Source organism: Phasianus colchicus, chromosome 10 (assembly GCF_987193195.1).
Source record: "Phasianus colchicus chromosome 10, bPhaCol1.hap1.1, whole genome shotgun sequence".
Classification (NCBI taxonomy): domain Eukaryota; kingdom Metazoa; phylum Chordata; class Aves; order Galliformes; family Phasianidae; genus Phasianus; species Phasianus colchicus.
Genome location: NC_143445.1, coordinates 16,834,088 through 16,847,496, shown reverse-complemented (window position 1 = coordinate 16,847,496; position 13,409 = coordinate 16,834,088).

The following is a 13,409-nucleotide window of genomic DNA, read 5'->3' as shown; positions in this document are numbered from 1 at the left end:
AGATGCCCCGATGGCAATGGGCACTGAGCAGCCAGAGCGCACTGCCAGGGATACGGCGAGGTGGAACGGGGAGGGAGTAATGAATGCCCTCTTCACAATGGAGTATTTACACAGTAGGCTCGCAGGAAAATTAGGTAAACTGATAATTACCCGAGGATATTATTGGCTTTGGCAGAGTTAATAACAATTAGTGCTCTTCCTTTTCCAGACTTCTTACAGGAGAGACCTGTTGTAATCCGCAGCGTACAAAAGACCCAAACCACCAAGAACTGCTTCCATGTGTGCCTTGGGGGACAAAGCCAAGCAGCCCTCTGCACCTCCTGCTGATGGGAGAATCGCCCAAAGGTGGCGGGAAGCTGGGCTGAGAAATGATGAGAGTTGTGCTAGCAATCGTAACGATAAACAATTGAAAATGCTTAAAAATGCTTGGAAAAACAGTTTGCTGTATTCGCTCCTGCCCTCTCCAGCTTGGCTGAGCGTAGTGTTGACGTTGGAAGGGTGGGTTGGTTGGGGTGAGGTTGGGTGGAGATGTGCTGGAGGAATCCCACCTGCCTGGGGGAGAAGGGGACGCGGGGTGCAGCAACCCAACATCTGCGCTGCAGCCCCTGATGCTGGGAGGGGGCTGAGGATGGAGCCTGATCTCTTATAGGAGCATGGCACAGCTGCCTGGCTGCCATCCATCTCCACCCCACATTGTGTCTAAACATCTCCTCGCACACCTCCAACACGCAGCTCTGCCTCTCACCCCCGTGGCACAGGGAGATGCTCCTCCTCTCCTCCTCCTCGTCCCATTCCTGCACACCCACAGCCCCCGCCCCATCATGGAGGACGTGGCTCTGTCCCACGATGGACAGCCTTCAAAGGATCCCAACTCACAAGCACCCCCCCTCCCCGCCCCAAGCTGGCCCATAAATCACAGCATTGTAAAAATAAAGCAGCTCTGTGCGTGCACGCACATTTCAGGTTGCCTTTTAAAACCTGAACTTGTTTCTCGCACGTTGGCAGAAGAACAGAGGGGAGTCGGAGTCAAAAGGCGAGTTCGAAAAATAAACGCATACTTCTCTCTTGCTGCTTGTGAAGGGCTCCCATAGGAAAACAGCGAGAACCAGGGCAGGAAGAGGCCCCCGAGGGGTCGGTGTGCCCTTTTCCCCAAGCAGCTGCTCCCTGCAGGCATGCTCATGCCCATGGCTGCAGGGATGGGGATACCCAGTGGGCACCCGGTGGTCCCTTGTGTCCATTGCCCTCCTGATTTTCCCATTTCTCCCTTTTTGCCATCATTTCCCCATTGAAGGAATGCGGGGCAGCCCCATCCCTGCCACGTGTGCACCACCTGAGGATGAGGCTGGAAGTTGCACTGTCTTAAGCCATAGTTTAATATAATTAGACATCCTGGCTTGAGGGCAGTAATTACTTTTATAATCCTTAAACATATTTTAAAAAATAATAATAATTGCCTCCCGATTCAATGCCTTTCAAAAATCCTTTCAAACGGCACTGCCTTCTTCAAACAGAACTCAGCCAACAGCAATTACAATGAATTATTCTAAGTTCTTACGAACATATATGTAGGAATTAGTCCATGAGCACTAAGAGCCACCCGGCTGTTGTTTACCCCTCTGTGCCAACCAGGTGCTGCCTGGCCCCATGGGCTCTGATGGCTGTAGGAAGGTAGAATCACTGAGATTGGAAAAGACCAACCTTAACGATGGTCTTGTCCAACCGTTGGCCCACTACCACCACCATGCCCATGGGAGCCACCCACGGCAGGGCTCCGAGCCACTGGGTGATGGTGATACAAGCGGGGCCGCCACGTTTCATCCCCAGCTGGGATAAATGAGGCATAATTCTGCTCCAGTCAAAGGAGAGACCGTGATTCACAGCAGCTGAGGATCTGGCCAACAGTGTCAGCATCACGACAATAGCGTAATGTTTTCATTATGCATTGTTTTTTTTCCAAATGCTTAAAAAATTATCTAGGAATTACTCACACATCCCGTAATAGTTACCAGTCTGGGTGCTCAGGGAAGGGTTTCTGGAGGCAGCGCATGGCTCAGCCGCCGGCGCTCCCGCTCCGTGCACAGCGCCCATCACTTCTGCTCTCCTCCTCCCCGTGAACACAGAGCAGTAACCTCTCCCTGACAGTCTCCAGATCCTCAAAATTGCTCGCTTGGAATTTTGGAGTAAATAGAAAATTGCTTTGCTCCTTTCTCTCAGGACAGCACAGAAAACAGATCCAAATGCAAAAGCAAGCAGCGTGGCTCTGGAAGACACAGCCAGGGAATGAAAGTCTGCTTTCTGCCCTGCTGCAGAGTGAATGACCTTGGAACCGAGGAAAGGACTGGGGCCCACAACCTGGAGAATGGGCACATGGACACACACGGCCCCACCGGTGGGAATAGGACAAAGGGAAGGGGCTCACAGCCCCAGGATGGTGCTGGTGGGCTCTGCCCCAGCTCCCTTCTTCCCTCCACCTGGGGACACGTAACCTGCGGAGTGCCAGGAGTGTGCACATGGGCACAGCACTGTGCTGCAAAGCGCTCTGTCATTATTGAGTTGTGTTTTATTTCCCTGCGAACTGTTCAATCTGAGCTTTGGGGAGCCAGCTTTCCCTGCAAAAAGCAGTGAAACAACGAGGGGAAAAAAGAAAAAAAAAAAAGGAAAAGCAAAGCCCACCTGTTTCCTGTTTTTATTTCCCCCACCCCCTGCCTTGCTTTATTTTTTTAGCATTCCCCAGTTATTTGGTAGCTCCTGCAACTTGTCCAGAAATACCTCTGCTGGCTCAGTGGCCTTTGGGAGCCCAGGAATTTAAGGAGGGCCTAAAAATTCCTAACCCAGCTTTAAACCCATGCACTATGCGGTGCCCCCATCCCCACTCCCACCAGGGGATGCTGCCCCGGGCTCTCCCTCTCCCATTTGGCGCACACCTGCGGCTGCTCCTGCACAAAGCCCCCTCGTGCTGGAGGGCTGTGCAGCTGGGAGAGGTGAAGCCATGGCTGCGTGTGGCTGCAGGACTGGGGGGAAGCCGCCAGCTGGGAGATAGAGTTCAACCCAATTTCTGTCGTGCCCTTCAGATGGTGCCTCAGTGCCCATTGCGCACTGCCAGCAGCTCTTCTTTTGGAAAGGGAGAAAGAGCCAAAGTTCCCCACTGGAAAGAGTCCATGAGAAAGCGGTCGCAATGGAAACCCACCCCTCAAAGCTGGTGTCACCTTCCTGCCCCGCAGCCCGAAAGATGCTTTTGCGACGCCACGCCGCTCCCTAGGAACCAGCACGCATCTCCGATATGATCTGCACCGCTCTGCCTCACAATAAACCAATATATTTTAACTCTGACCCGCGATGTTGCAAAGGAACCTTTTGAGTGAGGCTCTTTGGTGCAGTACAGATACGTCAAGGCTGATTGTTATTGTACATGTCAGCGCTGCTGAAGCGCGGGATAAAGAAGTCCATTGTGCACCCATGGAGGGACGGGGCGGATGATTAATGACTGCTCCCCTGATGCTCAAAGTAGAGATGGAGGCAGGATAAGGGCTCTGCTTCAGGAGGGGCCGTCACCAGAGGATATCCGCCCCTCACGGCCCCGGCGGGCGCTGGGCACAGCGGGGCACAGCCCCAAGGGCGCGCTGCCGCTCCTGCCTCCGGGCCCCATCCTGATCCCGGCTCTCCCCACGGAGATCCCCCTGCGCCCTCTGTGCCCGGAGGCCAGCAGAGCACGGGTGATTGCCCATTGAATGAGACGAATGGCAGAAAATCAGGGAAATTGCAAATTGATCTTTGCCTAACACACACGGCGACTTTGTTACCTATTTCTTGAGCCTCCACGCAAATACCTCCCAGACTAATTCGAAGGCGTGCCAAAGTAAATTACATTTAGTTTGCCTTAAATAAACAATGACTCTTCCAGGAAAGGTTTGTCTCTTCTGGGCACTTGCATCATTTATCATTGCTCCACTGTTTTGAGTTGGCTGCCCTTTTAGGGTGAGATGTCTCTTGGTTTTAGTGTGTGCGCAACCATAGAAAGGACAAGGTCTTACCCCAAGAAAAATGTACTGAGAAGATGTCATTAAAGCTAATGAGAGTCCAGGCAGCTGCAGCTCATTAGAGATTGCCCGGGGCCAGTTGTAACTGAGACCTTTAAATATACATCATAGTCAAATAAACAACATCATATTCGATCTGCAAAGTCTCTATCAGTTCCTGCACAGCCCTTATCGCTCAGCCTTACTTTTTGCTGAGAAAATGTTCCCTGCTCAATAACAAACTCAGGAGCCAAGGGCCGATCGCACTCAGGAATGATGCGCTGAGGGTGGGAGGGGGATCCCTTTTCTGAAAGCACCATACGAAATTAATTAATTGATCTCAGCAGTGGGAGGCAGCCGGGCTCGAGGGCACTGCCCTGCTCCAAGGACCACGCAGTGCAAGAGCCTGCAACCATACCCAAAATGGGAGTTTTAAGCAGCGATTGAGCAATATTACTGTTGTCGTTTCTTTCTTCAGGTTCAGGATGTGACTTGCCACAAAAGAAAATGAGGATTTTCTGACAGCACTTCCCATTTGCTGCCTTTACGAAGTGCTTAGTGAGGATCTGGGGATTTATGAGTGCGGGGGATTCCTCCTCCATCACAGAGCTTCCATCTCTGGGAGCACTCTGGGGTGGGCAGGCAGCATCCCCGAGTCCTTGCCTCGACCGCTCGGCGTGTGACTATTGGGCTCTTATCTCCAGAAGGAGTCACTGACACCGGGCTGCTTTCCAGGGAACGCTGCTCCCTTAATAGGCCATTATAGCTCTGTAATAAGGGCTAAACTCTTCTGGGGGCATTTAGTCGTAAATTAAGTAAAATAACACCACTGATCCCGCCCTGCTCTCCATCCTAGTGGGAAGGGTGGGAGGTGGGTTTCTGGTGCTGCCCTCCTCTCTGTCTGCTCCGGGATGACACTGGGATGCTTTGGGCACATCCTGATGCCACCAGGACCATGCCTGGGTACCCGTAAACAGTGCAGAGCAACAAAATAAATCAGAGGGAGATGAGGCTGGGCTCCTTTCTTCCAGTCTGCGCTCTGGTTCCTGCCTGGCATCTCCCCTGGGCAGGTTGGGGCACCCCAAACCCAAAACCCCGTCCAAGAGTTGGGCACCCCGCATTGCCCTGAATCCCACCAGCCCTAATTAGGGGCAGCCACAGCTGTGCTGGTGAGGGAGCGGAAGCTATATGGCCCCAGCCAGTTGAAAGCCGACCCAGTGAGTGCAGTGCAAACCCTTCCACCGAGACCCTCCCCGCCACCAAGAGCCAGGTATATTGATTTAATTTGCACCTGTGCGTTTCTTGGCACCAGGCGGCCCACTGCAAGCCAGGAGTAAACTCACTTAGGAGGCTTCTGGCACAAAGCTGCCCCAGCTGAGCACAACCAGAGTGAAACAAAGAGATCCGTGCGCTTGGCTCTGCGTGCAGCCCCAGGCTGAGCCATGCCTTCAGCCCTGCCTGAGCCAGGACAGCAGAAAAGGAGGTGTTGAGGTAAAGGATGCTGCATGTAATCTGCAACTCCTTTCAGCAACTGTTCCCAAAGCAGAGGATGCTCTGGAGGAGCCCTGGCCCTCTTCTGCCACCTAGACCCATCATTCAGAGCCCCGAAGCTGTAGGAGCCCCTTTTGCGACCTCCACCCAAGTGCTGAGCAGGGTGCTGGGGTTCCGTGCTCAGTTCCTCTCTGATCCCAATTTTCAATTCTTCGTAACTTAAGTCATTAGGGCTGGAATTTTCCAGACATGAGCTCCCTGCAAAGGTGACTCTTTCCTTTTCTTTTTTTTTTTTTTAACCAAATGAAAGCATTCAGCCAAATGGTCTGGCTGTGTCCATTTTCTTTCTTCTATGTTTTTCCTTTTTTTTTAGAGAGTACACAGCGAACACAGATTTTTCCCATTACATATTAAATATAGAGAGAGCGTCACCTTTCCTGGCTGGGGAGAGGGCTCCTGGCTGAGTGCCACAGAGCTGGCAGGGCAGGGGGTGGGGATGGGGATGAAGATGGAGATGGGGTTGGGGTGAGAATGAGAATGGGGATGGAGATGCTCTGCTCCCACCCAGCTCAGCTTCCCCAGTGCTGACCAGCAATCTTGTCCAGGGCACAGACTGCAATCTCCCAAGCAAGACAACTTTCCCAAATGCAGAGCAATCAGCATTTTTCCTTTACTAGTTGTTTTCTTAGCCAAAGTGGAGCAGTAGAGTGGGCTGGATGCTATTTGGATTCAGTTCAGTGTAGGTGCAACTTCCATTTTACCAAATTTTGTGCCACCCCCAGCCATGAACTACTCCTGAATTTCTCTGCAGCCAGCATCTGCTTTGCTTCTCCCTTCTGACACCTGATTGGAACCTGAAGCAGACAGTGGGGTAGGAACATCCAGTCACGTTGTCCAGGCATGGTGTCAGCCCCAGTTGCAGTGCTTTGGTTCCAAAGATGAGCATGGGGCATCACCGCTGCACCTCACTGCCAGACTCCATCCAATCTCTGCACTGCCGCTGGTAGGTGTGGGGTGACCCCAAAAAAGCCCCTTCCCGCAGCCTTCTTTCCTCCACAGAGAAGAACCACGCATAAAGGAGGATCCTGCATTTCTCCAATTAATGTAATTAAGAGAATTAAACTTTTGGAGAGAGGGAGAGAGAGAGTTTTTCATTTTCTTTTTATTTGATTAGGGAAATTCCCACTGCGTGCTTTGTGCAAATGAAAGCCAGGTTCCTTTCCATTGTTCAGCGGCCCGGGGAGGACGCGTTACCTTTCAATCTCGCACGCTAATGTGTTTAGAGTTAAAATATCCCCTGCCCCGGGCGGCCGCAGGAAGGATCCCGAAGCCCTGATTAAAGCACGGCCGCACGTGGAGCCCACGCAGATGGCCGAGACAGCACCACTGCCGGAGGTGCCCAGGCATCCTGGGGCCTCCTCACCTGGGGATGCTCCATAGGGGATGGGGCGCTGGGAAAAGGAAAAGCCCCGGGGTTGGGCAGAGAGCTGAGCTGAGAGCTGCCCCACTGCCCCGGCAACGGGGAGCTCTGCGCAGCCCAGTGCGGATGGTTTGCCCCACGACGCTGGGAAGTAATTATTTTTGTCAGCTTGAATATTAAAATCGTTTCTCCACGAGGCTGGGTTTAGCTATCAAGGTTACTAAAAAATAAAACATGCGGAAAAGCCTTTGTAAAATCCTATCATGAGGCCTCGGGAACTTTACGCCATCCCACAAGCGCTCAGAAATTACGAGCCAGGTCCCTAAAATGAGATAGGCTTAAAAATCAATAAGAATAAAAAATACATTATGACTTTTAATTTTTCTGCCGCTTTCTGAGCTTTCTAGGCACACGGGGGACATGTTACACATTAATGAAAGCCGCTATTCTCATCTAAACACAATTTCAGATGGTGGTAACTTGGAAACCACGGGAGATGTCAGTGCGGCGTGAGCAGGGCCCCATGGCGCACACCTCACTGCTGCACGTGGGACGGGGGTTGGGGTTTTCCAGTTCATCCCGATGAAGACGGCCAGTCTGGGGGCTGGGAGTGCTGCTGGGAGGTGAAAGAACTGCAGTCAGGGAGCACCGTGGGGTTGGGTTCCCAGCAGGAACTTCTTCCCTCAGCCGGCAGCTCAATGCAAGGATTTAAAACCCATCAGTTCCCGGGCTCACACCTGATTATATCGCTTTTTAATTAGGCAATGTATTTTTCTCTGTTAATCCCTAATTCCTCCGACTTCCCTCGGGGTCACTTGCAGAAGGGAAGCAGTGGGAGGGGATGGGTCGGGCGATGCCACACCAGCATCACCAACATCCCACCAGCACACCGGGAACACCGGGGTGGTCCCATGGCCCATCCGAGTGTAGCATCGTGGAAGGGCAAACTTCCCAGTGTAACATCCGCAGCCTCTTCAGTCAGTGGGCTTTAATGTTTCACTCAAGGGTTGTAGTCTTAATATATAAAATCTTTTTTAATTCTTGGATGGTGCTGCAGGAAGCCCTCCCTGGACCCCTTCCCTTGCCCCCTGAGGTTGCTGCCTGGATCACTTCCCTTGCCTTTGTGATTTGCAGGAGGGGCCGCCCACAGAGGACACAGAGCGGTGCCCAGAGGTCCCAAATTGGGTCTGGAAAGCAAAACTCCATGGGTTTCCTTTGCTGATTGGTTTATTTTTTAAAATGAGCAAGGAGAGGAGAGCATCTTCATAATGAACCCCAAAGTGCTCCCCGTGGGTGGAGATTTTTGCTGTATCAGGATGGAGCAAAACTGCTCTCGCTCAGTGCAAAACTCACTTTCTAACAGGCAGCCCCGTGTGATGGGCCCCGCAGCCCACAGCTGTGTCCCCCCACCCAGCCCCAGCTGTGCCTTTTTAAGGATCAGGGCTGGGCAGGTTGGCTTTCCTCAGTGGCAGTGTGAAACGGAGGAGCAATAGGGGGTCTTGAGCTTTTTGTGCTAGCAGCTTTCAGTCTCAGTGCTGCTCAGCTGACTGCATGGAGATTCTTGAGCAGAGACTTCCAGTTTTGGATGCTTAGCTTCCAGCTGTGCACTGCAGCCCTGTCGATAAACATTCAGCCTCCAGAACAAGCGTTCCTTCCCTGCAGATCTCCTGGGGAGGCTGAAGGTGATGGATGTCAGTGGGAGACACACCACAAGTGCTGGTAAGCAGCAGGAGGATGGGCTCAGGGCTCTGTGTGTGCTTGGGCACAGGGATGGATGCTTGGGAAGGGCTGTGCCCACAGCTGTGCTCTGGCCTGACTCTCCCCCCAACCCCCTCCCACTCTCCTGGCATGTGGGCCCACGTTAACCTGGTGTCCTCAGTGCCGTCACCCATGAGGACCCCCGGCTCCTGGGGCCCCGCCAGCCCCACGCGGTGCTTCCCAGTGCCTGTGGTCAGGCTGTGTGTCAGCAGGATTAATGATAAAGGCTTTAGGAGATCTGGCTCTCATTTAAAACCAAAACAACACGTGGAAATTTAGGAGGGGGGGAGTTGTTGTCCCGAGGCGAGGCTGGGATGTGGCTCATCACAGAGCCTGTCGTGCAGTAACATGTGCCAGGACCTTCAGAGAAGGTACGAGCAAACACCTGGTACACAGGAAAAACCCAGCCTCCCAGGAGTGCTTTCTTCTTTGTCTTCTGCTATTAGTCATTAGCTCATGCTCCAGAGCACATGGCCTCACCTCCCCTCCAGGCACCTTCTCTTTACCTGCCTTGACTCACCGAGCTGCAGGAACTTTTATTAGCTGCAGAAATCTCGGTTCTTCTTCATAAATCTCACAAAAATCTCTGCCCTGCTGTATCTTAGGGCAGCAGGTTCCATACATCCCTCACACAGTTGCGTAAAAGTGAATTTCTCACCGGTTTTCTGTCTTTGGATTCAGCCTCAGCCCCGAAGTGGAGACAGGAGGTGCCCACCCCTGCGGGATGCGGGGCCGTCTGGGTGCCAGGATGAGCTCCAGCTCTCCGGTAATGAGCTTAAAGGGGGGACCGGGGCAGCCTGCCGGCAATCTGCCTGTTGCAAAAACTTCCTTGCTGGCGGCACTGGGGCTGAAGCGGTCTCCCAGGGCAAAGCTTGGGGTGGTGCCAGGCGGGGAGAGGTGGGGGTTTGGGAACTGGGCCCAGCTGAGGGGGGGTGTGGAACAGGGGAGCGTTTGTCTTGATTTAATCTGACACTTCAACTGGAAGGGGTGATTTGTAGCTGCACGCGTTTAAAAACCTCCTCAAGACAGGGAAGTGGAGGCAATAGTAGGCTTGAGTGCCAGATCAGATAAGATGCTGTGGGTAATGCCTCTACCTTCCTCCTTTTTATCCAGTTTTATCTCCTAAAAATTCCGATGGCTCAAAGTCCTCTGCTCCTGGCTCTGTCTCCAGCATCCCACATGCAGCAAGGCAACCAAACCCCACGGGATGTGCTTTGCTGTGTCAGGGCTCCCGGCATCGAGCGCCCTGTGCCCATACTGAGCATGGAGAGGTGTGTGGTGACACCTCGTTGGGGTGACCCATACCCCCGCAGGACAAACTGAGGAGGTGGGAGGAGCTGGTGTCCTGCAACCGGCCCTTGGTGGGCACTGGGGTGGCCCTGGGGAGGCTCTGGAAAGAGTTGGCTGGGATGAATGTGTTTTGGCACCAGCCCTAATCCTTTCCTGCCAACGCGCTGATTGGAATTGAATTTCCAATAGGAACAGTTGTGGGGCTCCTATCTGCAAGCCAGAGGGGAAAGATAGAGATTTTTATCATGCTTCACAGTTATTCCTTTCATTTAAATAGAAAGGAGCAGCCGCTAACAGGACTCCAGCTCTGTGCCTCTGCCCCATGGCCAAGCTCTGGATGTGATGGGCTGGAGCTGACGTGAGCATAGTGTGTGTGTGCTTGGGGGGGGGGGGTTGCTCCCCATCCCCTCCCAGCTCCACGCAAAGATGGCTTCAGCCCGGCCCCAGCTGCTCCTGGTGGGGCTCTGCTGGACCTCCTCCCCCTCTGGCTTGGGGGCTTCAGGGTTCTTCGCACCAGAACTGGGATTTTGCTCAGTGCAGTTCCTTCTGCAGCAGCCCCCCCTCTGTGGGCTGGATGGCCTCTGCAGATGGATGGGGGTTTGCCAGAACCCTGGCACTTCTCCCCACCCTTGGCCATGCTCTTGCTGTTTATTTCCCACCTCCTCTACGTGGCGGTGACCAAATCAGGGCATGTTCCCCGCTGAGACCAGCGCTGGGGAGGGTGCTGGAGGCGAGATGCTGTTTTTGTAGCTCAGAACAATGCTCCTTTTTTAATCATTCATTATTTTTTTTTTTTTCTGCTGCAGTGCAGTGCTCCTGCTTCCATTACAGCCCCCAGCCCTGGTCTGCAGACAGCCGCCTTGCCAGCTCTCCCTGCATTTGTTTAGGCATTTCCCCATCACCCCCAGCGTTCACTGGCTTGAACCTCGTGCTCACTCTGTTGAACGCCCTCCTGTTTTTCCTGGCTCCATCTCTGCATTATCAGGGCCGCTTTGAGCTCTGATCCTGCCTTCCCATGCAGTGGTGGAGCGACGGCAGCTCTCTCGCAGGTGGGGAGGTGAATTGTGACCATTTGGAGCTGTGCACAGATTATGGATGGAGCCAGGACACTTGTCCCACTGCCCCTTCCTCTGACGCTTCCCATCCTCAGTCCTTAACAAATTGAGGCTGTTCCACTTGAGGCGAATGCCCAGGGAGTGCCGCTGCTTGAGGATAAAAACCAAACAAACAGGGTCGCCAGCATGCCCAGGGCAATGAAAACATCCCTGAGAGTCGGGGGGGGGGAGGGGAGCGGCGCAGCACGGTGTGGCTCTGCACCCCTCCCCTCCCCCCGGGTGCTATTGTTGCTGTTCCCTCTTTTGACCTGAGCAGTTTACAAATATTTTCAGTCCTGCTGGTTGTTTCCATTAGTGAGAAAAATCAATGAGACAGCCACAGAGCTGTGTCTCTAAAAACAGACAGAGCACCGCTTCCCTAAATGCAGCTCCGCCTGCTCCCAACCCAATGCTCCCCAAAGCCACCCCAAAATCCCCCTCCTGGAGCTGGTGCTGTGGGCACCCAGCCTGCCCTGCAGCTCCACTGGCATCCTCCTCCTTCCCAGTGCCGTGCCCCAGAGCTCACACCCGGCCACGGCTCGGCGCTTCCCTCTAATGGGGAAGGCTGCTATCATTTCATCCAGTCGCCGGATAATTTGCCAGGAATGCCTATTGATTTCCTCCACTCCTCCAAGCGGGCAAGGGGAAATAAGAGCCATTCGTCATTGCATTATGTAACGGTAATTAAAAATTACTAGTTAACCTCAACCAAAAATTGAATAATTTGAAATAAAATTAAATAATTCTAGGTAATCAGTACTAAATGAGACCATTATTTTACTTATCAGTAACTAAAAATTACCCGGCGTTTCTCCTTGTTTGGATGCTCTTCCTCCCCCTCTGTGTCAGTAGAGCCTTTCTAATTTGTTTTAATTGTTAATTTTAATGAGTAGCGTTTTTCTGATAACATTTTACTGTGCTTTTTGTTGTTGTTTCTTTTCGAGATGGCTTTCATTGCGCTGCGCAAAGCCTGGAGCACCTCAATGTGGGAGCAATTTGGAAGCTAAATTATTATTATTTATTTAAATCAAGCCCTCCAGCCTCTGTAACCATTTGGCTGGTGCTGTAATTGCTGTGCCAGTGTGATGGAAGCGCTCGATACTCACCTCTCTCTGCCACAGGGCTGACTTAGGAGCACCTGGATGCTCTTCCTCACTTGGTGTCATCCTGCATGGCGCATCCTCTGCCACCAGTCCTGGGCTGGCAGAGCTGTTCTTTCACCTGGCTTTGTGCTCGAGGTGTGTGGTGATGGTCTGGGGTTCTGTCTCACTTGGAGATCTTGGGTGAGAGCATTTTGCCCACTGTTGGTGGTGGTGAGCAGGGTGCTGACGTCATGGCACTGACCTTGCCAAAGCTCAGGAAGCACGTGGACAAGTCTCTCAGACATATGGCCTGATTATTTTGAGTGGTCCTGTGTGGAGCCAGGAGTTGGACTCAGTGATCTGCATGGGTCCCCTGGGATATTCTGTGATAGGTTATTTTGGAAAGGGAGGTGTTTCTCGGATGGGAACCCACCAAAATGCTTTGCTATGTGGTGCCTATGAAGCTCTTCCAAGTTCTGCTGCTGTCTCGTTGTTCTCTTAGTTGGGGGGCCCTTGTGGGTCCTCCATGCAGCTCAACCCCATAGCGGCCAGTGCCTGTGTTTGCTCAGTGTGCCTCAAGTGAGCCCAGTGCGCCATGGCCTCTTCTCTTTCCCAGCCCCTCTGTTGCTTCCCACGACACTTTGGGTCATGGCTACCAGCTGGGACAGCAGGCAAGGGGACACCTTCCTTCCCATAGGGAGGTGCTGGGATCTGCATCCCCTCTGCTCTGCACAAGGGTTGTCACCTCCCCGCTCTGTGGCATGGCGCAGTGTGCGCTCAGCCGGGGATGATGCTGAATTCCTTGCTGCTGCTGGATTGCATTACAGCCTCCTGTCTGCAGCAATTTGCTATGCGCCATCGCCCTGGGGGCACAGCGGGCTGCTCTGCTCGCTGGGTTTCTTCTTTGGAGCTGCAGAGATGCCTTCCACCCAAGGGGCAACACAGAGAAGCCCTGGGGGTGCTGATGGGGTTGGAGCACACTGGGGAGCCTCAAGGCTGCTGCTGGCCCTTTAGAAAGGGATCTGGAAATCTCATGTCCCTGGTTGTTTCCCATGCCCTGCTGGGTGTCTCTGCAGAGGATGGAGCCTATAAAATGTCCTTACAGCATCCACTTAGCAGGGAGCAGCCCTCAGCCTGTGATAGCTCATGCTGCATGAGCTGACCAAATAGGAGAGCAGATGGAACGAGCGAATCATCTGAGGGTTTTTGCTTTTTCTCTGTTTTAATGAGACCCTTTTCTCTTCTTCCCTTCCCCGGA